The 26,641-nt window shown below is 41.1% G+C and overlaps 1 protein-coding gene across 6 annotated transcripts in view; it reads right to left on the bottom strand.

The window, feature by feature from the left end:
* The window catches only part of PLPPR1 (phospholipid phosphatase related 1), a 512,674-nt gene that overhangs the window by 45,986 nt on the left and 440,047 nt on the right, over window positions 1–26,641 (bottom strand). Inside the window, exon 1 of one of the 6 annotated variants that reach the window (XM_007089266.3) lies at window positions 20,423–20,552. The exons of the other annotated variants lie outside the window; for them this stretch is intronic. The gene's annotated coding sequence lies outside the window, so the exon portion shown is untranslated. Of the gene's footprint in view, window positions 1–20,422; window positions 20,553–26,641 lie in introns of those variants that run through there. 6 annotated transcript variants of the gene reach the window in all.

The raw sequence follows: 26,641 nt of genomic DNA, 5'->3' as shown, positions 1-26,641 counted from the left end.
GTTCGTGAGAAAGCTCATGAAATAGTAGAGATAAACTTGCCTTATTATAAAATGTTAGAGGCAGGTAAATCATGAATGAATAAACCAATGCACAGGAAAGCTAAAACCTGGAAAGGTTGAGGCAGGTTTTCAGAACCACACCCTTCAGTATTGGCAGGGAGGAACACAGTACAGGCGGCCTGTATCAGTCACGGCTGTTACCTTTTCCAAAAAGGTTTTACGTTTATTCCAAAATGCTTTCCCCCAGTAAGTCCAGGACTTTCCTGATAACATCTTATTATAGACACAGATCGTTCCTAAGGTTTAGACATAAAAAGGGACATAATTATCCTTTAATTCTGACTCACGAATGTCCCAGACACTCACTGAGGTTTAGATGTAGCCTTTTGTAGGTATGAGAGGTTGAGTGAATATAGAAATGTCGACATTCGTTGTCGCTTTCATATTTGGAAACACCAAAGTACCAGGATAAGATGGTTATAAAGGTAGATAGAAAACAGATTTTTGAGGTTATGAGACTACAGAAAATTAAGCTGAAAGGGTTCTTGGAGATATTCCCGTCTCAAACCTTTATATTTCATAGATGAGAAGGCTGAATGGGGAACTGACCACTGCTGAATTATCCAACAAGTAAGCTAAACATGTACTTAGGTTGAGAATCAGCAAAGTAGGGAAACTAAAATGGAGAAAAAATATCTTAAAGTGTTGTTCTTTTAAAAAAGTATCAAAATAATCATTATGGAATAAAATCAGAACTTGGGAGGACATGTTTGTACATCGTTTATGGCTTAAAATTGTTTTTACTTGGAAGTACCTATGGGTCAATGAGGGAGAAGGAAAGGTTTAGGAAATCTAAAGTTCTAAAGCTGGAATCTTTTTTTTTTAATATATGAAATTTATTGTCAAATTAGTTTCCATACAACACTCAGTGCTCATCCCAAAAGATGCCCTCTTCAATGCCCATCACCTACCCTCCCCTCCCTCCCACCCCCCATCAACCCTCAGTTTGTTCTCAGTTTTTAAGAATCTCTTATTAAAGCTGGAATCTTTAAATCTAAAGCTGGAATAGCCCTGGAATGACTAACCTAAGGTCATGATAGCTAGTTTGTGTAAGTCTGGGACTAGAAACCCACATTTTCTGATCCTCAGAGGAAAAAAAAATACCTGTATTATGGCATCAAAATTTTGTTCTACAAAAAAGCCTGGAGAGTTACGGGGCGGAGAACAGGCTCGACTCTAACGGCAGTCTTACCTATTTCATATCCATTTCTTTAGCCACAACATAGCAGAGAAGCCTTACACTCTGCCCACTCTCTGAAACCAGGCACAGCCTCTACTTCCGGGAAATTATTTCTGCAGTTTCTCCTTCTTGTAGCTGAAAGCATTCAGAAACTCCTATCCATTCTGCTATAAAGGTCGTTTACCTTTTGGCCTCATCCATTGCCACCTTCCTTTACCTTCAGGTAGGTCGTAGATCATACTTTCCGTTTGTTGTCCTTCATACACGACTTCTCTCTGGTTGTATATGAATGATATTTTACCACCTGGCATTTTCTGTCCCTCTTCCCCAGAGGACCTGCTGTCACAACTTCTGACCATCTAGTAATCTCTGGACACTCCTGTGTGTTTCTCTGCACCTGAAGTTATTTCTTGGCACCACATGTAAATCACCAGTGCTCAGGCCAGCCATCTCTGCTGTTTCAGCACTTTGTTTCTTTTCTCTTTAGCCACAGAGAGATTTGGATTAGTATGTTTCCCGTAAGAGTGAGAGAGAGGTACTCCAAAGCTGCCCTTGCTAACAGGTGTTCCTGTTGGCTGCTAGTTTATGAGGTCAAGGCCATGAAGTTTCTCTTTTGTGCTTCACTGGTCAACTGAGATGACCTGATGGGAAGGAACCTAGCCAGCTGACCTGAATGTTCTGGAGCTGAGAAAACACTATGATTGCAACAGTGTTGGGACTTTACCTCCAGGGCTACCCGTGCCTCCTGCACAGGCCTGATCTGGGATTTCTTTGTATATCCTCCATGTGGCTGGAAACATATTTCTGTCTCTTGGCTTCATCAGCCCTTGGGGAATAACTGCTTGGAGAACAGGCAGGATCTATGGGAGCTTTTGGATAAAACAAAACCCAAAAATGGCAGCTAGCCCCCTCTATTGAGGACAAGTGTCCTATTTTACTGGGTGCCTTTGTGCTACCACCTCCATTTGAAAAAGGTCAAGATGAAAGTGAAGTAAACAAAAGCAAAAACATACGTACGTAAAACGACTCATTAGAAAAATGTAGAATAGAAACTTTTAGAACATAGACTGTCCTAACTTCAAATACATCAAAATCAACAATAATGACAACAACAAAAAAGCTAAGGTCAATATGCCCAGATTTGAAATCTATAGAACAAACCTTGAATAACTGCCTGGCCAATTGAATCCTGGAAGCAACATTCAGAGAGAACTGAATTAATGCACAAATCAGTTAACTGCAGGGCATAAAGTAAAGAACAGAGAACCTGGGAGGCTCAGGGGAGTAGAGGTAGGTGGGAACTTTGGAGCCTCCTGGACAGAACGGACCTATCAGCATAAGTCTGTTTACTCTGATCCGACTCCCTGACCAGCCAGAAACCCCTGCTTGTCATTTTCAAGTAATCCCCAGACTCCCTGGAGAGTCCCCAGTTATGCCAGTTAGAGATGCACAGAAGCAAAAACAGAACAATTTGGATCTTGATTTCTAGGTTTCCTTTCTATTGAACATTCTCTCATGACCACATATTAAAAAGAAGCTTTGCATTTACTGCAGGAACAGAAATGCCGTGCTGGTTCTGCTTCCGTGAACAGAGAGGTCCGCCTTGCAGCTCTGATGACGGTGCACAATTAGCCATCAGCATCCTCCCTTCTTCCTCTCTGTCCTGGGCCGTGATTCATCGCTGTCTAGGTTTGTGTCACCAGTGCCAGCTGGCACGCTCACCATCTCCGTTGCCTTCTCCAGCCCCATTTAGGGATGCATGGAGGGAGGCCATAATGTTGGTGTCACATGAGCAGATGGCGAGGCTGTGCTGGACCCAAGTGCTGGTGGAGGGCTGATGATATCGGTGTGAAAGGCGCAATTATGGCTGTGGGGGGAAGGAGTTCATGTACCAGGGGTTTTCCTCAGCTTCAGTTCCCAAGAATGACAATCCGATATTCGAAAACGCATCAAATCCTGACCCATCCGCAAGGATTCAGAAGGCAGAAGACAGCAATATCTGAAATTCTGCCTCTCAGGGTTGAGAGACCTGTGTTTCTATCCTCTGCTGATTAGAGAAAAGTGATTATCGAAAAGAATGGTAATGGGGAAGGTCACAAGGCTGGGGGCAAAGGCTGAGATGACAGTACATTTTCCTTTGGTCTGTCAAGTCTGGGGCAATTGTGGACCACTAGTTTACATGACCTGATACAGGCCGCAAGAGTGGGGGAACATGGGGTGCCTGGGTGGCTCAGTCAGTGTCTGACTTCGGCTCAGGTCATGATCTCGCGGTTCACAGGTTCAAGCCTTGCACTGGGCTCTGTGCTGACAGTGTGGAGCCTGCCTGGGATTGTCTCTCTTTGCTTTTCTCTCTGCCCCACCTCAAAATAAATAAATAAACTTAAAAAAAAAGCAGTGGGGGATCAGGTAATGATGGTATGACTCATGAGAGTGAGTGAATGTGAGTGTGTCTGTTGTGCAGGAGCATGTAGGCAGACATGTGAGGTTGGACAATGAGAGGGCTGGTATCTGGTCTAGAGTGTTTGGGCATATCTGAAACTGGGGAAGCCTAGTCTAGGTGACCAACCATCTCAGTTTGCCCAGGATTGAGGGGTCTCAGGGTGCATGGGACCTTTCAGTACTAAAACCAAGATAGTCCTAAACTAACTGAGGTGCTAGGTCACTCCACCAGAGGCAACAAATGTTTCCCTCTCCAAAGAGGTTTTTCATTCTGGTTTTGCCAGGACCTATCAAGACTACTGCAAAATAATCAGTCAACCCACAACTGTTTGTGGGAGCCGCCCCTATGTTCAGTCCCGAACTAAGTGCTGTGAAGGTGCAGAATTCTCAGACATGCTCTCTAACGTCAAGGAGTTTGTGATCCAGCTGGGGAGCGCTCACCAACACAGGAAACAGACAATGGTCTATAGATCTGTAGGAGGGGGTCAGCTAATCCCGAGGTGGGGTTTGCACATGGCTGCCTGTGCCTGGTGAGCTGGTAGGGAGGGAGTCGGCAGAGGAGTAGGTAAAGGGCTGAGGCCTGGAGAAAAGAGCGCAAGGGGATGGACAGGGCAGCATGGTGTCTGTTTAGGGGATTGGTTTTGACTAAGCCCCATGGACATATGTGCAATTCCAAAGAGAGAGGGGATAAAGGAAACTCAGCAGAAGGAACACTGCATCAGAGCTTAGATGATAAGATTCGGCAGGGTTGCGATGCAGAAGCAATGTCTTAGGACCCCAAGAAAGAGTACACTTTAAGGACTCACATGTTTTTCATATTAAGAGACAGCAAGCCAGGCACAGGTGTCACTAGCGGCACACAAGGGCTGGGGTGGGAAACCCGCAGGTGGCGTGAATGGAAGTGGGACCTGAGGTAGTACGCTGGAGGGGAAACGTGACAAAACCGGTCTTGAGCCCATGTGAGACCTCTTGGGCACCTCTACACGTAGGTGTGATCCTTTGAGAGGGGATGGAAGTTCCCCACAAATAACAGAGGCAAGAGCCAAGAAGGAAGGGGAGGAGATGGTGATGGGAAGGGTGATGATATATATGATGCATATGTCCCAGGAACGGCTCTAAGAACGTCACATAAATTAACTCTTCTTCTGCCCAGCCACCCCGTGTGGTAGGCATGTTATTATTTCCATCTTGCAGGTGAGGAAACAGAGGCACAGAGAGATTGCGTGAATTGTATAAGGTCACACAACTCACAGGGGAGAACCCAGGATGATGACTGTAAATATGATGCATCTTTCCACACAACCTTAAGCGGCCAGGGGAAAATGAGGTCACGAGTTTAAGGTGGCATGACATCAAGGGGTAAACTAAGTGCTGCACACTTGAGTCCTTTCTTCAAAGGCTTCCTAGTGTCAGTTTCCTCATCTGCAGGAAAGTTAATAATAACTAACTCATAAATATGCAATGGGACACGTTTATGTATTCTCAGTTTGTTCCAAAAAGGAGTTTCATCAACCTCCATCAAATGAAGTGTGCAAGCCTCAGTGAGAAGGTGGAACAGAAGAAAGGAAGTAGACAGGAATTTCAGAGACAGGAATTTCATCCTTGAGTATAAGTTGCCTAACAGCACAATAAGGAAATGCTGGTCTGTTACACATTTCACAGTATCTGTAAGATAAAAGCCAGCCAATGTTTAAAGGAAATAGAATCTTTCTGATGTAGTAACTGGGCTGGAATTCGTCCTGGGTTCTCATAAAGGGTGTGTTGTGATAAACAGTGATTCAATGTTGAGGATGATGGCGCTGTTTTTTTTTTTTTTTTTTTAACGTTTATCTATTTTTGAGAAAGAGAGAGAGAGAGGGAGGGAGAGGAGCAGGGGAGGGGCAGAGAGAGAGAGGCAGACACAGACACCAAAGCAGGCTCCAGGCTCTGAGCGGTCAGCACAGAGCCCAACGTGGGGCTCAAACCCACGAACTGTGAGATCCTGACCTGAGCTGAAGTCCAACGCTTAATTGACTGAGCCACCCAGGCGCCCCAGTGCTGTTTGTTTTTAATATGGGACCCCACATCAAGTCTTAGCATAGGCTCATGACGTAGCATCGAAGCAAAATGCACAAAAACAATATTGTGGGGTAGAATGGAGGTGGTGGGTATTATGACTCAGTCTAGGTAGAACTTAAGAGACACAGCACAATGAAAGGCTAAGAGCGTGGGCCAGGTTTCCTGGGTTGGAAACTCACTCTGCTGCTTACTAAGCATGGGACTTAAGGGGCGCCTGGGTGGCTCAGTCGGTTAAGCGTCCAACTTCGGCTCAGGTCACGATCTCACGGCTCGTGAGTTCGAGCCCCGCGTCGGGCTCTGTGCTGACAGCTCAGAGCCTGGAGCCTGTTTCAGATTCTGTGTCTCCCTCTCTCTCTCTGACCCTCCCCCGTTCATCCTCTGTCTCTCTCTGTCTCAAAAGTAAATAAACGTTAAAAAAAAATTAAAAAAAAAAAACAAAAAACAAAACTAAGCATGGGACTTAAATTCTTGTGCTTCAGTTTCTCCATTTGTAAAATGGGGCTAATAATACTTCAGCATGAGAACTATACAGTAAGTATTCAGGGAAGTGTCTGACTTAGCAGAAGGCACAGACTATATTCTTCAAGCACTCCTTCCTAGGTATTGCTTCTCTCAGGTTTAAAAAAATTTTTTTTCTAGTTTATTTTTTGAGAGAGAGAGAATCCCAAGCAGGCTCCACAGTGTCAATGCAGAGCCTGATGCAGGGCTCAAACTCATGAAACAAAGATCATGACTTGAGCCCAAATCAAGAGTTGGAGGCTTCACCAACTGAGCCACCCAGGTGCCCCTCTCTTAGGTTTTGAAAAACTATTGGGTAGCAGTGAATTGGATACTATTTTCTAGTAAGTAACCTCCTAGTGAAGTACAGAGCTGTGTCTTTTTGTTTTTGTTTTTGTTTTTACTGATTTAATTGTTTAAATTGTTTACTAATTTAATTTAATTGTTAAGTAATATTTAAATGTTATTATTAGATTAGCAGAAGAAGTCTTTAATCAGGCTCATCTCTGTAGGACAAATCTCTTAACTTCTCCACATCCCAGTTCTTGTCGGAAAAAATATTGAGTTACTTTTCAAGGCTATAATGAGAACTGAGGATATTATACATAAATATCAACAACAGTACTTTGGCACATAGTAGATGCTTAATAAGTGGTATTCCTAGTTGTTATCTTCATTTAGTATTATTGAATCTTAATATGTCCCCTTATTATGGTGGTTTTCCAGACTACAGGTCTCAAACCATTAATGGACTATGAAATAAATGTACACAATTTTGGAGTTCAATTAGAATTCTTTTAGTGAAAAAGAACAGAATTCAGAAAACTGTGAATATAGTTCAGAACTCAGAGTTCTGAACTCTGAGTTCAAAACTCAGAATATATCAGAGTTTCACACACAGTAAGAGCAAATGTTTTTATGTGAAACTAGTGTATAACATATAGGCAGAGGAAGTATGTATAATACAGTGTGAAATGTGTTTCTTACTATGGATTGTAGTAAAAAAATCCTTCAATAAAACATGATTTTATTAGATACTTGTCTGATAGTGTACAAGTTCCTTTCATTATAGTGATTAAGACACATAGGTTCAAACCCCAAATCCACTAATTACTACTGTAGGACTTTGAACCAATTATATAACTCGTCTATGCCTTAGTTTCCTCACATGAGAAATGAGTTCTCATTGGAATGGTATAAGAACTATATGACTTAGTATAGCAAAACCACTTAGCAGGTACTCCATAACTATTAGCTGCTATTTTATTAAGACACCAGTAGAATATAATTTTTTTTCTGTGTGAGCAAATAATACCACATGCACTCAAGTATGTAAGAGAATATAGTCATTCCATTAGCCAGGACTGAATAACCAGCTAGTTTTTCCATCTACAAAATGATGCTTCTTGATGAGCATCATAGTTCCACAATAATGAATTTTCAAGAATCATGTAACTGTTCTTAATTTTGCTATTTACAAACAATCTTATCTCTCAAGATATGAAGACATAAAAATAAAATATTAAACTGTCAATTAATTCTCCTTTGTCAGTATATCTGATCCTTATTTGCCCTTTATAGTTTTATATTTTCCGAAAGAATTTTTTAAAAATTTATTTTATTGTGGTAAGAATAAAAGATGAGATTTACACCCCCCCAACAAATATTTAAGTGTGCTCTGTGGTGTTAGTGACCATAGGTGCAAGGTGCAGCAGACATCTCGAGCTTACTCATCTTACTTAACTGAAACTTTATTCCTTTTGATTAGAAATTCTCTATTCCCCCTCACATCTGTGTCTTTTAATTAACAGGCAATTAAGCTGTGCTTAAGAATGACATCCTCTTGGGGCTCCTGGGTGGCGCAGTCGGTTAAGCGTCCGACTTCAGCCAGGTCACTATCTCGCGGTCCATGAGTTCAAGCCCCGCATCAGGCTCTGGGCTGATGGCTCGGAGCCTGGAGCCTGTTTCCGATTCTGTGTCTCCCTCTCTCTCTGCCCCTCCCCCGTTCATGCTCTGTCTCTCTCGGTCCCAAAAATAAAAAATAAAAAAAGAATGACATCCTCTTGTGAAACCTGGACAGTCACAATGGACCAGTGTGTGTATGAGAATCCATGGCCTTCATTTAAAAAAATTTTTTTTTAACGTTTATTTATTTCTGAGACAGAGAGAGAGACAGAGCATGAGCAGGGGAGGGGCAGAGAGAGAGGGAGACACAGAATCTGAAATAGGCTCCAGGCTCTGAGCTGTCTGCACAGAGCCCGACGCGGGGCTCGAACTCACGGACCGCAAGATCATGACCTGAGCTGAAGTCAGACGCTTAACCGAGCCACCCAGGTGCCCCAGATCCCCTCTTCTTTAAAGAGAACAGGTACATCCACAGGCGAGGACATGTGGATGAAATGGGACTGTTTAGTCAATCAACTAATATTTATCGAGTGCCTACAACATGCAGACACTGAGGGTATTCACCTGCTAACAAAACTGAATAGCAAATAACAAGTCTGTTAACAAAGCAGACATGATCTTTAAACATGTGGGGTTTTCTGTGGGGGAGACAGATATCATAAAAGCAATCCCAAATAAATGATAATGAGGGCTCATTTGAGTAAACACATGACAAGCTATATAACTTGAAATGCATTATCTTACATGATATTCATGCTTCCCTGTGAGATAATGAGTTGCTCTCATTTAAAGAAGAGAAACTTTATCCAAGCTCACAGACCTAGTGAATGGCAGAGCCAGGGTTTGAACCCCTGGTGCCATTTAACCACTCTTTCACACTTCAAACCTGCAGTTAGCATAATGAAATAAGGTTTGTAAAATTCTCAGCATAATGCCTAGCACGTGGTAAGTGCTCAGTTCTTTCTCTTGTTCTTTGGATGCTATTTGGTTGTTCTTTTCTTTCCTTTTTTCTTTTGTGAAAGTTTTTTTTTTGTGAAAATTTTTATTTAAATTCCAGTTAGTTAATAGATAGTGTAATATTAGTTTCAGGTGTATAGTATAGTGATTCACTTCGTACAATAGGCTTGTTTTTTTCAATGCTTTTTTGCATGGCTTTGGGGTAAGAGTAGGGATTGATTGAGGGCCCCCCCACACAACCACACCCTACTTTCTTAGTATTTAAAATCACTACTTTCTCTTGCCTCTGACCATTCTTTCCCTGACTCCTTTAAATTTCTCTTTTCTTGTGCCTGGTTTGTAAATGGCAGTGCTCTCCTAGGATCTATCCTTGCCCCTCTTTTCATTTCCTTTCCATGTTCTCTTCTTGGGAGATCTCATCTCTTTCTATGGATTCTACTCTTTTTTTCAAAAAAATTATTTATTTATTTTTGAGATAGCATGAGCAGGGAGGAACAGAGAGAGAGGGAGACACACAATCCGAAGCAGGCTCCAGGCTCTGAGCTGTCAGCACAGAGCCCGATGCGGGACTCAAACCCACAAACCACCAAGATCATGACCTGAGCTGAAGTCAGACACTTAACTGACTGAGCCACCCAGGCTCCCCTCTATGGATTCTACTCTTATACAGATTCCATTGACTCTTCTATCACCACTGTCGGCCGTGCACGCTCCACTGACCACAAACCTCGTGCTCCACTGATAGTCCAAATACCACAAGCCTGAAATGCAATTCGGCATTTCTCCTCCCCTCAACCTGTCACTTCTTCTTGGAGTTCCCAGTCCTGGTGAATCCAACCAACCTCTTCTCAGTCACCCATGTTCGAATCTTCAATGTCATCTCAGACACGTCCTTCTTCCTCCAGATTTCTCACTCCGCCCCATGCCATACTTGGTCAGGTGCCAGGTCTGTCTTACCTCAGTGCCCTTCCTATTTATCTCATTTTTGTTCTGCCAGCCGCCATGTTATTATATAGGCCCCCATATTCTACCATCTACACTTTTGAAATCTTGTTGCCTTTGAGATCTCAACCCCTTCATGCCGTCCCCCCCGCTGCTGCGAAAGAGTTATGGTCCTAAGACACAGGTGTGATTATGTCTTTTACTCCTCCCAAATCTTCAGTGACAGCTGTTTCAGGTAAACTAAGCAATATTCTCTCTACTGAACACATTGGGCTCTGTCCTACCTGTGTCTTGATAATGGAGAAAAGAAGCCTGTCATCTGAACAGAGAATAAGCCAGTAAACCTCATCAGGTATCATAGCAGACAGTATACAGGTCTACCTCTGAGTCTGGGCTGCTACACTTTCCTACTGGGCTCCTTCTTAAAGAACAAATGCAAATACCACATTCTTGTCTTTCTTTTCCATTTCTTTTTTTAAGTTTATTTATTTTGAGAAAGAGATAAGGAGAGCGAGTGGGGGAGAAAGAGAGGGAGAGAGAGAATCCTAAGCGGGCTCCACACTGTCAGCACGTAGCCCGATGTGGGGCTCAAAGCCATGAACCGTGAGATCATGACCTGAGCTGAAACCAAGAGTCATACGCTTAACCAACTGAGCCACCCAGGTGCCCGCCCCCCTTTTTTCCATTTCTATCCTCCAGCAGCATGTTGATTATTTATTGTTGAATAATATGAAGAAATGTAAAGTGTATGATAATATTTCAGGTAGATTTACAACTACAGTAAGGAAAGGATAATTATTGAATCTAAGTTAAGCTAAATTGGGCCACAGAATTTTCTCTTTGATCTTCTACCATTAGGGATTAAAAAAAATTTTTTTAATGTTTATTTATTTTTGAGAGAGAGAGAAGGAGAGACAGAGTGTGAATGGGGGAGGGGCAGAGAGCGAGGGAGACACAGAATCTGAAGCAGGCTCCAGGCTCTGAGTTCTGAGCTGTTAGCCCAGAGCCCGACACGGGGCTTGAACTCATGAACTGTGAGATCATGACCTGAACTGAAGTGGGACACTTAACTGACTGAGGGACCCAGGCACCTACCATTAGGGATTTTTAAAAGTTCAATGATGTGGATGAATACATATAAAGCATATTATAGCTACACAAAACTGGCAAGCACAGCTAATATCAGAGAAAGCAGGATAAAAATTCAAAATGATTTTGACAATTGAGAACATTCCTTAGTGTTAAATGTAAAGGCCTCCAGCAAGGCCTTTCTATTCAGTGACTTCAGGGGCTAGTAGAGCAGAAGGCCTAGGATTCTGGCCTGAGAAGTTCATGAGGCTTGCCCTGCATTGGCCCTGCTCTTCCCAGCACTGCCTCAGGCCTCTGAGGTGGGGAAGGTCAAAGCTCCACTGATGTTAAATGTGTGGGAAAGTGACAGTGATGAGTGATGAGTCAAGAGAAGCCTCTGAGAAGACAGTCCTGGATGACTCTGATGTGCATTTTATTATTACCTACTTATTAGAAGTAGTAAGAGAGGTGGATGGAAAGAATGCATAAATGATCCCTATTGTTTAAAACTCTGCAGTCCTTCTACTTCCTTTGTTAAAATCAACTAAGTTGATTTGGGTGCTAATTTCAGGTTTCTCAGCAGAAGCATTATAAGTCAACAGGCAGCTACAGAATACCAACAACATGCCAAAACCCCTCCACCAGTTGGTAGGAATGTAGAGGGGAAGGGGCTCTTCATTTTTCCAGGATATGAGCAATTGGCCAAATGATAGGTGTTTAACACCGATTAGTTGTTATAAGTGGATGACGGATGGATGGAAGGAAGGACAGAAGTTAAATGTGTGGAAGGATGGCAGGGTGGGTGGATGGATGCTATGATGATATCAAGAAGAGAATATTAACCGTGAGGCACACGTGGTAAGAGAGTGAAGGATTGTGTCAGCAGTGACATCTGAGCTGGTTACATGACATAATACAAGTTTATGGCCTTTGCAGCTTAAAGACCAAGATGCAGTACTAAATGCACCATTTGCTACCTGTGTGGCTTCAGCTTATATACAAAATCTCTTTGAATCTCTGTTTCCTCATACGTTAAATGGATGTGATAATATATATAAGACATTTAATTGTGAAAAGTGATCTATGTAAAAAGTACTGTTTTTAGCTCATGGCTTATGGTACTTGCTGATAAAGAGGAGTTCTTTGCCTTCCTCAGCCTCCCCATAATGTAATAAATAGCAGAACCTTTCTGGAAAACCTAACATAAAAAGAGTTACATGAAATCAACTGACCAATCGGAAGCTCAACAGAATTTAGGCTGTGACCCAGGATATTGATATGCAGGGGGCCCATTGCCCTGTAGAAGCAGGGTAGGCAAACAAAGTCCTGGTCTGCTTAGTTCTCAAAGGTGACACGGAGGATTGGAGAAAGGGGACAGAAACTGTGCTCAACCTCTGCTCAGTTGAGTGCCAATGGGAGGTGGCGCTGGAAGCCATTTCTAAGGGCAGTTAAATGTGTCCTTGGTCAGGATGTTCCTTATTCATTCATTCATTCATTCATTCAAGACAGAGTGAGAGTAGGGGAGAAGGACAGAGGAAGAGAGAGAGAGAATCTCAAGCAGGCTCCACCCTCAGCACAGAGCCCTATGTTGGGCTCGATCCCACAACCCTGGGATCATGATCTGAGCTGAAATCAAGAGTCAGATCTCAACCGACTGAGCCACCCGGGCACCCCAGGATGTTCCACATTTAGCCATCATATTCTAATGATACAAAGGAGGATTGAAAAGGAAGGGGGCCATAATTCGGAGATGAAGACCCAACTTTTGGTCTTCGTTCTGTCACTGATTGACTCTGTAATCCTGGGATGCATGATTCTAGCTTTTCTGATCCTCAGACCTGCATTAGGAAAAATACCCTTAATGGGAATGAGATAACATGAGAAATGGGGTTAAATGAGAAGACTTGGAAAAACTCTTTGCAGATGGTAAAGTACTATCCAATATTTAAATCATCTTATAATATCATACACGTTATATAAATATGTATAATAAGCGAATAAACTAACAAAAATAAATCAGGCCAGTATAAGAGATAAACATCCAAAACTAGGCTTAGGAGATACAAATGCTCGTATTACTGAGCTTTCCTTTCATTTATGAACATATTTAGGCCCACAGCCCAATTGTGCTTTATGCCAAAGGATGGTGGCTTTAAGCGTGAGAGAGGTAGAACCAAGATCAATCCTCACTCTTTTTCCTCTTCATTTTATTTGAGTGGGCAGAATTCTGAGCTGGTCCCCAAGACTTCTGCCCCCGAGTGTTCATGCACAGTATGATCCTTCTCTTTGGTGTGAGCAAGACCTATGAATATAATGGAATGCCTCTTCTTTGATTATGTTATATTATGTGGTGAAGGTGTAGGAATTATAATGATGTAATTAAGGTCCTTAATGAGTTAACTTTAAGTTAATGGAAAAGGATATTGTGCTGGGCAGAGGTGACCTATTAATCACTTGATACCTTTAAACGAAGTTAAGAGATCTGAAGCAGTAGAGACACTCTCTGTTGGCCTTGGAGAAGCAAATTGCCATATTTGTGGAGAGGGCCACATGGCCAGGAATGGGTGGGCTGACTCTAGGGCTGAGGCTCTCAGTCTTACAGGAACTGAACTCTGCCAACAGCTTGTGAGCTTGGCAGAAGACCCTAGGACTCAAATGACATCACAGTCCTGGCTGACCCCTTGACTTCCACCTAATACTGAGCAGAAGACCCAACTAACTCACAGACTCCTGACCCACAGAAAGTGTGAGATAACAAGTTTGTGTGGTTTTAAGTGGCTATGTTTGTGGCAGTTTGTTATGTAGCATATAAAACTAAAATAAGGGGAGAAGTTCTCCACGAATCAATGTGAACAGGTTGGCCCCATAGGGCCTGCTCTAGCAGAGCAGCATAACTGCATATTTTATGCTTTTGCTGACTCTCTTTCATAAGCTCCAGAACCTAGAGTTGGCTTTCTTCTGCTAAGGCAGAAGTTCCTGAGCTTCTCAACATCAAGATCCTCTAATTATTTTCCTCCTATAGTCCCTAAAATTGAAGCATCCCATTTAATTAACAAATTATATGTATTTACTTTGGAATAGTTCCTTCTTTTTTTTTTGAAATTTTTATTTAGTTTTGAGAAATAAAACAGCAAGCACACATGTGCATGTGCGAGCTGGGGAGGGGAAGACAGAGAAGGGAACAGAAGATCTGAAGCAGGCTCTGTGCTAACAACAGAGAGCCCAATACAGGGCTCAAACTCACAAATCATGAGATCATGACCTGAGCCAAAGTCAGATGCTTAACTGACTGAGCCACCAAGGTGCCCCAGTTAATTTGATTTCTAATTTTAATTAAATAATTGCTCTTGAATTAAATATAAATACAGAAGATTCTGACTGGCATGAGATGAACGAAGTAACCAAACTAACTTGTGATTTTTATCCCAGATCAAAGAAAACAGGTATTTTGGTTATTCCTTGCAGGCTTAACAAGGATAAATGTATATTTTACTTCTATTCAAGCTTTCTGAAAGAAAGAAAATAGCTCACTGACCCTAGGAGTTGACATCATTCGAGATGTTCACCCAGACCATGATTGCCCCTCTTTGGGAATTACACATTTACACCCACACTCATGCTTCTACTGCAAGACTAATCCACTGGCTGGAGATGACTTGATTAAGGGGAGACACCTGGCCCAAACGCAGGCCCACGAGCTTCTTTCCAAGAATTTGAAGAGTCACAGACTCTGTGTGTCTTTACTGGCCACTTGAACTCAGGACATAAAGATCTAGGAGCTATAGACAAATAGGTCCTAGATGTGGCCATCTGAACCAAGGAAAACCGTGAAAGCTAATGGACAGATATATACAGAGAAGAATGAAGTGAAAAGTCAAGGGACCATAAGACCTGGAGAGAAGGAGTAATTCTGGTTTTGATGGTTTTTCAGTTCCTTGTTTTAGTTTATGCCGAGGCCAGTCTATGCCTTCTGAGCTTCACAGAGGTCATTTTTATCCTTCTTAAAAAATCCCCTTTGGAATTAAAAGCAAAAATGAACTACTGTGACCTTATGAAGATAAAAAGCTTCTGCACAGCAAAGGAAACAACCAACAAAACTAAAAGGCAACCAATGGAATGGGAAAATATATTTGCAAATGACATATCGGACAAAGGGCTAGTATCCAAAATCTATGAAGAGCTCACCAAACTCCACACCCGAAAAACAAATAACCCAGTGAAGAAATGGGCAGAAAACATGAATAGACACTTCTCTAAAGAAGACATCCGGATGGCCAACAGACACATGAAAAGATGCTCAACGTCGCTCCTTATCAGGGAAATACAAATCAAAACCACATTCAGATATCACCCCACGCCAGTCAGAGTGGCCAAAATGAAGAAATCAGGAGACTATAGATGCTGGAGAGGATGTGGAGAAACGGGAACCCTCTTGCACTGTTGGTGGGAATGCAAATTGGTGCAGCCACTCTGGAAAGCAGTGTGGAGGTTCCTCAGAAAATTAAAAATAGACCTACCCTATGACCCAGCAATAGCACTGCTAGGAATTTACCCAAGGGATACAGGAATACTGATGCATAGGGGCACTTGTACCCCAATGTGTATAGCAGCACTCTGAACAATAGCCAAATTATGGAAAGAGCCTAAATGGCCATCAACTGATGAATGGATAAAGAAATTGTGGTTTATATACACAATGGAGTACTACGTGGCAATGAGAAAGAATGAAATATGGCCCTTTGTAGCAACGTGGATGGAACTGGAGAGTGTGATGCTAAGTGAAATAAGCCATACAGAGAAAGACAGATACCATATGTTTTCACTCTTACGTGGATCCTGAGAAACTTAACAGAATCCCATGGGGGAGGGGAAGGAAAAAAAAAAAGAGGTTAGAGTGGAAGAGAGCCAAAGCATAAGAGACTGTTAAAAACTGAGAACAAACTGAGGGTTGATGGGGGGTGGGAGGGAGGGGAGGGTGGGTGATGGGTATTGAGGAGGGCACTTTTGGGATGAGCACTGGGTGTTGTACGGAAACCAATTTGACAATAAACTTCATATATTGAAAAAAATCCCCTTTGTGGCTTCACATAGAGCAATTGGTTTTCTGTTATATGAATTCAAACAGCCATGGCCAAAACCACCTACCCTGTTCTGAAAGGAATGGAGCCCCTGCTCTAAACCACAAATACTTTTGGATTCAGCTATCTCAATTCCTGACTTCGTCGTAGGAATGAGCATCATTGCATAAGCTATAAGAACAAGAAGTGGGTTATTTGTTTTTTTGTTTTTTTGTTTTTTTTTTTTGCTTGATTTTTTTTTAATTTTTTTAATTTTTTTTTTTTAATATATGAAATTTACTGTCAAATTGGTTTCCATACAACACCCAGTGCTCATCCCAAAAGGTGCCCTCCTCAATACCCATCACCCACCCTGCCCTCCCTCCCACCCCCCATCAACCCTCAGTTTGTTCTCAGTTTTTAACAGTCTCTAATGCTTTGGCTCTCTCCCACTCTAACCTCTTTTTTTTTTTTTTTTTTCCTTCCCCTCCCCCATGGGTTTCTGTTATGTTTCTCAGGATCCACATAAGAGTGAAACCATATGGTATCTGTCTTTCTCTGTATGGCTTATTTCACTTAGCATCACACTCTCCAGTTCCATCCATGTTGCTACAAAAGGCCATATTTCATTTTTTCTCATTGCCACGTAGTATTCCATTGTGTATATAAACCACAATTTCTTTATCCATTCATCAGTTGATGGACATTTAGGCTCTTTCCATAATTTGGCTATTGTTGAGAGTGCCGCTATAAACATTGGGGTACAGGTGCCCCTATGCATCAGTACTCCTGTATCCCTTGGATAAATTCCTAGCAGTGCTATTGCTGGGTCATAGGGTAGGTCTATTTTTAATTTTCTGAGGAACCTCCATACTGTTTTCCAGAGCGGCTGCACCAATTTGCATTCAGAAGTGGGCTATTTGAATGCCAGTCTTTAGACACTGCAACCAAAAGCGTTACTTTCCTCTTGGGGGGAAGGGGAAAAGGGTACAGATGTGAGAAGAGCCTTTGATGTGCCATCCATTTCAGTCAAAAACACAGAAGAAAATCTTTGGAAATATGACTGTCCAAGCATCCAGAAGAGTTAGCCCTACTCAGAGGAATGAAGATTTATGTCATTTCTGACAGTGGAGATGTATACAGCAGACTTGTTAAGTGAATAAGTATGTCCAAAGGAGTTTGAGTGGAAGTAGGGGAAGAAAATCTTATTAATCTGTGAAGATGAGACCTTCTCAATTTTTAAAGAGCCAATTGAAGAAACTACATTTACACTATAATTTCAAAAGGAAATGTAATTTTCTTGCCATCTTTAACATTTCTCTCATTAATAATCGAAACAAGTTTTCAGGAAAAGAGATATGGGCTTAATCAGCAGGCAGAGGCTCTGTATGAGCAAGACCGGGTCTCACAAGGGTACGCATGCACCCAGTATTTGAATCACCATCTCTGCAGCCTTTGCTTTCTCACTGGGCACTGACTTGGCCTGGGGGAGACTGGGCTGACTTTCTGCCTAGAGAATGGCTTTCTAATTTGTCCTAACAAATCACTTTGAGTCTTGTGCCTCGTCTGAAGAAAAAAGAGAACTTTGTTCTTACTTCCTTCGGCCCAACCATAGCATAATAACATCCACGTTAAAATCCGACCGTATAATGTTCCAAATAAAGGTAACTTATTTAGGGACTTCAATAATCGAATTCATTTAATCTAAGGAAAATAGGGTAGAATAGGGTTTTAGCCCAACAAAAGAAATTTGCCTCATCATTATGGATTCTTCTAGAGTAGGATTAAATCCTATGGGGTTTCATGGTACACTTGATCCTGTACTTTTCTTTATTTGGGGGTGGGGGCATGTAATATGTTTTTCATCATTAGGTCTACTTTGGTATAGGATACTAGGTGTAGATGTCATTATGAAGAACCTAGAAGTGGATGGACATTCCACACCAAAGTTCCTGAAATTGCTCTAGAAGTTCTCCTTGACCACCTTTGCAGTGTGATGTGATGGCTCCCTGTGTAGACCTAACAGTTACGACACTGCATGGTCATCCTCAATTTTCCCGTGTCTTCCACCACCAAGCTATGAGGCCCTAAAGGAAAGGGTTTTTCAAATTTGTAACCAAGCTTAGTACAGGTACATAACAAGTATTTAAAAGATATCAGTTGAATGAATGGATGAAATTCTACAATTGGTTTTACTCATAGCAACTTAGCCATCTATTCAAGGAACATATCACCTGAAATTGTTTGGGATGGCTTATCAGTATATTGGTTAAAACTAAAGTTTTTGATATAAAACAGCATGCTCTGCACAGCGATCTCTGGTATGGACGATGTTAATAAGAGCTTTAGAAAGAGAGAGAAGGAGGGGGATCTGTGGTCATATAAAGTTGTAATTATTTTGCTCTAAAAAAAATATAACATATTTTGATGGACCTATTGTTTCCATCATTTTAAGAGGATAGCAGAGATACAATAAGTTGCTATTTAAATATTGAAATCATGCTGTAATCTGTAACCTCTTAAATAAAATCACATGGCTTCTTTTTAAATAAAAGAAATTGAGAGTTCCTGTTTATTAAATTACGGATCTACTTGGGAAAAAAAAGGCACTGGAAAATGATGTTATGACTCTAAATTAGAATGGAAACATAAAACTAACACTGAATTTTCTGTATATACCATGTAGAACAAATAAAGGTAAATTAAAGGTTCCAACCAAAAAAAAAAAAAAAAAAAAAAAAAAAAACCTAAGGAAAGAAGAGCTTCCTATGTTTGCTTTTTCAAATAATTAAAAAAAATTTTATTAACACTTATTTATTTTTAAAAGACAGAGAGAGACAGAGCATGAGCAGGGGAGGGGCAGAGAGAGAGAGGGAGACACAGAATCTGAAGCAGGCTGCAGGCTCTGAGCTAGTGGTCAGCACAGAGCCTGATGCGGGGCTTGAACCCACAAATTGTGAGATCATGACCCAAGCTGAAGTCAGATGCTCAACCGACTGAGCCACCCAGGCACCCCTGCTTTTCAAATAATTTTAAACCAAAGTACTTAGATACCATGTTAATTTCCCTACCAGAAAGGAACATGATTCTTCTTTCTCCATATGCATTGCTAAATTACTTGGGAATTAGGCAAATGAAAAGAAAAGGAAAAACATTCTTTTAAATCAACCAGTTTGTTTTTCTTTCTAATTAAAACAGGTAAATCTTAACATTGCAAAAGATGTAGATGTTCTCATTTTCCTTTAAAATCCTACTGGGTAGGGATTTTCCTTGTTTCCCTTAAAATTAGTGAATAAATTACCTCTAAGACAGTGCCTCTTCCAAAGACGTTAGAAGATCCTGCATAAATGAACACAGACTTGAACCTTCACTCAAACTCCTGCTGGTTGTCAGATCACAGGTGCTCAGGCCTGCACCTGCTTCACTCTGGCTGCATCTAAATGAAGCCACTTATCCTAGTGAAAGCAATCAGGTGAGCATCTAGGTTCATCTAGCTTACCAGATGTTTCCCATCATGGAGAAATGTTCTGCATTGATGGAAATGTTCTATATCTGTACTCTCAATATGTTAAGCCACGTAGTGATATGTGGCTATCAAGCCCTTGAGATATGCCTACTGCAACTGAAGAATGGAATTTAAAATTTTATATCATTTTAATTTATTTAAATTTAAATACCTACACATGGCCAGTGGCTACACATTGGATGGTGTATCATGGCTTTGCATTAGCAAGGTGTTACCGTTAACCATAAATTTGAACCTTTTAAAAAAGTATAAAACGTTCTAATATATAATTATATAAGTTGAAAAATATATCATCAGTTTTGCGCTCTAGAGATTAATCATTGTTAACATATAATGTGTATTTATTCTTCTAGACTTTTTCTTTCTCTCCAGGCATATAAACATACACATTCATAGGCAGATTTTAAAAAAATGTATGAAGTAGAATCATACTATATGTGCTGTCCCACAGCTTGTATTTTTCTTAACATGTTTTGGCCACCTTTCTATGTTGGTATACAGAGCTCTTTATAGTTACACAAGCCACTATATTCCCTTCTTTGCTAAGCCAGTCTCATTTTTGTCATTTGTAATCAAGGAGTGCTGATTAACACAGGTGTGTCCAGGGTCCAAATTCATCTTTTGGGTTAGCATGTTGGGGCTCTATCTGAGAAGAAAAGAAGCAGGTGCAAACTCAAATCAGGAGAGTTTGCATGACAGGCAGAGGAGGTTAACATTTTACCATATACTCACAAAGGAAATGACTGAAGGGTTTTGAGCAGGCAAGTGGCACCATCAAACCTGTCATTGAAGACAGTCACCTTGGTAGTGATCTGTCTTAGATGGGAGCACAGATCCTTGACAGAGACCTCAGTGGTACAAAGGTTTGTTTACACTTCAGTTACCAGGTACAGAACACCACCAATACTGCTGTTCTATCATATTTCTACAGCAAGCTCACAAAATCCTGTTCGGCTCTTTTACAACACAGTAGAAGTAAAATATTGTGTGTATGGTAAGTTTAGTTTTCAACCACTATTGTAAAGATAAAAAGTAATTCATTCATTAAACTTTTATTGATAAACTGCTATATGTCAGGCATTAAGGAAATAACAGTGCACAAAATGAAGTTCTGTCCACATGGGGGAGGCTATAAAAGGAGTAGATTTGGGGGCTGAGGAAAATAAGAAGTTTAATTTTGAACATATAAATTTTGAGACGCTTATTAACCATCTAAGTGAAATGTCAAGGAGGCAGTCAGATGAATGAGTTTGGAGATACATTTTGGGCATTATCAGAGTATGTGATTTCCTAGTGAGTGAGCATATATAAAGAAAGAGGAGTCAGGAGATAGGAGGAATGTGCAAAAGAGACCACATAATGTGGTGACAAGAATAGAGCTGGAAAGAAAGTGACAGTGAGCCAAGAACTAGAATCTCCAAAGAATGGGGGACAAGTAGCCCAGGACTCTGTAACTGCAACAAGGAAGCAGAGTGAGTGGTACTGATGGACAGCATGAGTTTCCAAGCCGAGTGGTTTTTTGTTTTTTTTTTTTTTTTTTAATTTTTTTTTTTTAACGTTTATTTATTTTTGAGACAGAGAGAGACAGAGCATGAACAGGGGAGGAGCAGAGAGAGAGGGAGACACAGAATCTGAAACAGGCTCCAGGCTCTGAGCTGTCAGCACAGAGCCCGACGCGGGGCTCGAACTCACGGACCGTGAGATCATGACCTGAGCTGAAGTCAGACGCTTAACCGACCGAGCCACCCAGGCGCCCCTAAGCTGAGTGGTTTTTAAGGTGAGTAGGACAACAGTCTAGAAGAGGCACCGAGGAACAAGGATAACACCTACCCTGTCTCGAACTCCAGTAGCACAAGGGGTGTGGGAGACAAAGCATGGCTACTGGGAGGGCTCTAGAGAAGTCATATAATTAAGAAGGCCAAGTTTATAGTAAAAAGAGGAAGGCACTGTTCAGACAAGGTTGTGAAGATAAGGAACTTTACTGATAAACACTTGGGAGTTTTAGAGCTCATAGGGCAGCAGTTTAGAGGTCAAGGAAGGTGGGAGATAGAATCAATTAGGGTTGTATGGAGCTGGGTGGACATGAGAGACCACAGGGTGAGAGGTGACTAGAGTCCTTGTTGTTGAATGGTGTTACTATAGACAGGACAAAGAGCATGACAGAAGTAGCACCAATGTTCTGGGAGGCAGGTTAGTGGACCTGTACCGAGGAGGGAGGAGGACCCAGAGCTCCTCTATGTTGTGAATTAGCAAAATAGAAAGACTTTGGTGCTAATGCAGGAATGTGACATTTAAAAAATGTTCTTATGGTGAGAAATGTTTCCTAAGCCGTGGCAATTTAGCACTACATATCCCTAGGCAGCATGGGTTCCACCCTAATTACAACAGATATGTGTTGAATATCTAGTATTATTCTAGGCATGGAAAAGGATGGAGAGAAAGAAAAGCAGTCATCTCTAGGAAACATGAAGTCTTCCCCCAGTCTTAGGCTAAGTTGGTCCCAAATGTATTTCATTAAGAAGATGTCATTATATTCTTCCTCCCAACAATCCTAAGACCACTTTTCATTTTGAGTGTTGGCCTGGGGGCAGCTTTCTTCACCTTGTCTTTGGAAGGAATGTCCAGCTATGTGGCCAACCACATAACCTCAGAGCTTGGAGTTATTTGAACAGTTTCATTTAGAGAAGACACTGAACAGATACAGCATTTTTGTTCTTATGTTCTCTCTAAATTGAACTAAGATAAGAACAGGCATTAAGCTGCTTAGAGATTTGAATTAGAGGAACAATTATTCTAATACACACGGTAGCAGAAAGGCTCTCAGAGCCCATAATCTCCTGAGTCTTATGAAAAAATGTCACTCGCTGGATATCCATGCTTGATTGGAGGTTCTGCAAAGTAATCTAAGCCTCCTTTTCTCACTTTTATCCTTTTGGATTGATTTTTGTTTCTTTGAAAACAATTGTTCCATTTTGAAACTTTCTGAACACAGCACAATGCATAATCTGTATCATTTAGCACTCTAAATACTCTGCCATTATACTAGGGTTCTTATGACTGAGCATGTCTTGTCAATGGAAATTTATTCAATGAAATGTGAAATTACTTTAGAAGACACATTTAGAGCATTTAAGCCAGGCATGTTGAGCTGAAAAGATTTAGGAAGTAAGTTATATTCTAAATAGCTAATAATTGTTCATCACAGGGTACCTTTTCATTCTTTACTGATGCTTCTGCCTTTCGACCTCTCACAATGGCCACTAGAGGATAGGGAATCGACTATGGGAAAGATCATTTCAATGGTGTCTTCACATTTACGTGACATTTTAATGTCACAACTATCTAACTAGAGTGTGCAGACGGGGTGCTGGTCCAAGCCCCATCAACTGACACTTTACCTCACATCATTACTCTCTTAGAGTCTCTAGAAGTGGATACTGAAAGCTGTTAGTATTGCTGTTTGAGCCACCCAGGCTGAGCCCTATTCCTTCCTCGGCAGAGGCTCCTTTGTTTCCTAGGAAAGAGGGGAGTAACTCTATTCCCTGGGAATCAGGAAAAATATTTTTAACTGAATACATTGAAGAGAAGGTTATATTGACCCGACATGTTCAGAGACTGAGAGGTATGAGAGACAGATAGCAATAATCAGGCCACTGTAATTCCTAAAGATATTCCAAAGAGCACCCTGGGTCCGGAAAACACATCGTTCCACCAGGGAGACCGTGACAACTCAGTGCACCAGACTGAGAGCCTGGTATGTGGTTGGTGCTTCATGCGTGCTTGCTCAGTGAATGGATGAAAGAGTAGAACTATAAGATCTAGACACCGGCTCAATGGCACTAATGCACAGACCACTGCACCTCCAGCCCATGTTCTCTCAAGTGCCTCAAGACAACCATACAACAAGGGATACTCTGTAAATTACCCCATAGTAAATCTAAACCCCATTAGAAACTGAAAACACTTTCCTCATAAATATCTCTTTAGTTTCACTTTCTTTCCTTATAGCTATAAAACTCCTCTTCTGAGACATTACAGGTGAAGGAGGAGTTGATGTAAGTAGGTAGTTAGGTTATCTAGATGCCTGAAAGGAAAGGAGATCAAATATTAGAGTTGCCTTTGGGTTGCTTCTTCCCCATGCTTTTCTCTCTCTTGTTAAAGTATATCTAAGAAAGGAAAGGTTGAGTTTGGTTGGACATGAACTCCAGAACTCATGAAAGCAGAATTTAAAAGATCCCAAGATTGAGCAGACGTGGGTCTAAGGCATGAAAACCTAAAAAAGAAATCTGTCTGGGTGGTTAAGCTTCTCAAAAATGAAGTTTTAACAAGAGAGAGGAGGAAAAACACCTTGAAAGAAACTCTTTGGGCTGTATGGGGAGCTCTCTGATGGGACCAAATTTGGCAACCAGATACATAAAGGTGAAAGGGAAGAAAGCTGAGATCACCATAAAACAGTGAATCTCTTTTATAGTGTGTTCACATGTCTAAACTCCAAAGTAAACTGGCTAACAAAAATTCTGCAATTAAATTTGATGCAGCAAGATAGAATGATAATGTGATTTTGATGGAAGATACCGAGAAAGCAGAATTCTTCATTTATTTGCTGTATATCTTCTCTGTCTAGAGAAAAGATCCTTAGATTTATAAAGTTTGAATGGCATTTGTCCCAAATGTAAGCAGTGATTGAAGAAAGAACAGAGTTGCTTTAAATGAGTTTAAATATGCTTTATAAGAGAAATCACATCCAGGGTACCGAAAACTTGCAAATGAGAGTTTTAAGAAACTACTGAGAAGAGAAGGAGGAAGGTTGGAATTGGACAAATATATTTACCAGTTTCAAAAAGGGAAGTATACAGAATTAAAAGCATTACTGATGATGACAACTGAATTTTAGGTTTATTCTGGGCTTGATTGTAGAATGGATGTTATAGGGCAACCTCCTTGCTCTTAGGAGAAGAAGCATTGATCTCTGAGCCAGGATGGGTTCGCTAAGCATGAATCAAGTCATCTCAGACCAATCTTATTTCATTTTTTAATGGAGGACGAGATTAGCATAGCAGGGAAATGGGTTATTTGTGGTCTATTTAGACTGCATCCAGGAATCTGGCACAAGGTGACCTTGAGAACCTGGTGGACAAATAGAAATGTAGACTGGATGACAGGTATACTGAATATTGGATGAACTCAAAATGAGTTTACTAATGTATCAGTAGTAATACTAATAGAGAAATCTAGGTGTGCATTTTTCAGTCTCATGCCAATGAATTAGAAGTCAGCTCTATCAAATCTCTGAATGATGTGAACTTTGAAGGGATAGCATATATACTGAAAGACAAAATCAGAACCCAGAAAATTCTCAACAGTCTGGAATGAAAGACTGAATTCAACTTAAAGAAATTTCATAGAGATAACAGAAGCCCCAACACTTGGGTCTAAAATATTCTACTGCTCAAATATTGGCTGATAGTGACCCGAGGGACATAAATGTGAAGGAACAGGATTTAGGGGAAAAGCCTGTTCACTCTCAGATGTTAACTAATTTGTCTTTCTTGGAAATGCTGCTCTCCATTATTTTTCCTCTTTCTGAATCTCGAACCTCTCCATTTTCACTATGTCTGGGCACATCTAAACATTTAAAATAAACAAAATAAAATAAAGCACAAAACCACAAAACACAAATTAACCCTCCCACCCCGGGTTTTATTACTGCCTTGAACGCACCCTTTTTTACTTTTCTGCACTGCAAAGGTGCTCAGGGGTAGCTACATTGGTTCTCTCCACTCTCCTCAAATTGGTCTCATTAAGTCATCAGTGACCTCCTAATTGAAAAATGTATTAAATATTTTTCAGTCCTAAGCTTCTGTGATGTCTCTGCAGCATTTGATATTCCTGGTCACTTTTTTTATTCTTGAATTTTTCTCTTCCCTTGGCTTCCTTTCTGTTGCAGTTACTTTCCTAGTCTCAGAATTCCATCTTGTCTCAACTCTCCTCACATACACAATCCATTCTACCATTAGTCTAGGCTTTCTTCTCACCATCTGTGGTGGGGGATCTCACATCCTCCCAGGGTTTCAACTGTCTCGTGTACGTTGAAATCTTTATTTCTTACATGAACCTTTTTCTTGAGCTCTAGACTTTACTTTTTACTGAACTTCTCCAATGGCTTCAATTACCACCTATACTTTGACTATTCACGGGTATATAATTGTAGCCTAGACCTCTCCACTGAACTCCAGACCCTTATTTCTAAATCCATATGCAACACCTTCCTCTAGATGTTTCTTAGGCATCTCATACTCATGATTTTTGATCTTAATTATCACCCACCCTTCCTTTTCTGAAGATTATAACCCAACCACCACACTGTTATTTAAGCCAGAAAATGAAGGATTGTTCCTGGTTCTTCCTGCTACTTTCTATTTCACATTCAGGCAGACTCCAAGTCATACCTCAACTAAAGCACTTTTCCTAAAATACAAATCTATTGATTTCCTTTTTCAAGGGGATAAAAAATCCCAACACCCTAGCATGCCACCCAAGATCCTGACGACCTGGAGATGAGTCTTCCCTAGCTTTCCAGTCTCATCTCATAGTTCTTCCCTAGAAGTATCCAATGGGCTAATTGTACATTTCTTTCTTTTTTTTAAATGTTTTATTTATTTTTGAGAGAGAGAGAGAGACAGAGTGTGAGTAGGGGAGGGGCAGAGAGAGAGGGAGACAGAATCTGAAGCAGGCTCCAGGCTCTGAGCTGTCAGCACAGAGCCTGAAGTGGGGCTCGAACCCACGAACCGTGAGATCATGACCTGAGCCAAAGTTGGGCTCTCAACTGACTGAGACACCCAGGTGCCCCTGGACTAATCATATATTTCTACTAAAAGTAAGGTTACCTACATTTGGCTTGCTATATATATCTCCTTGTGCCTATTCCTATGTTTTCCCTTTTGCTTCAGT

Source organism: Panthera tigris, chromosome D4, assembly GCF_018350195.1.
Source record: "Panthera tigris isolate Pti1 chromosome D4, P.tigris_Pti1_mat1.1, whole genome shotgun sequence".
Classification (NCBI taxonomy): Eukaryota; Metazoa; Chordata; class Mammalia; order Carnivora; family Felidae; genus Panthera; species Panthera tigris.
Note: the sequence above shows the minus strand (reverse complement) of the source record. Positions and strands in the feature narration are given on the sequence as shown.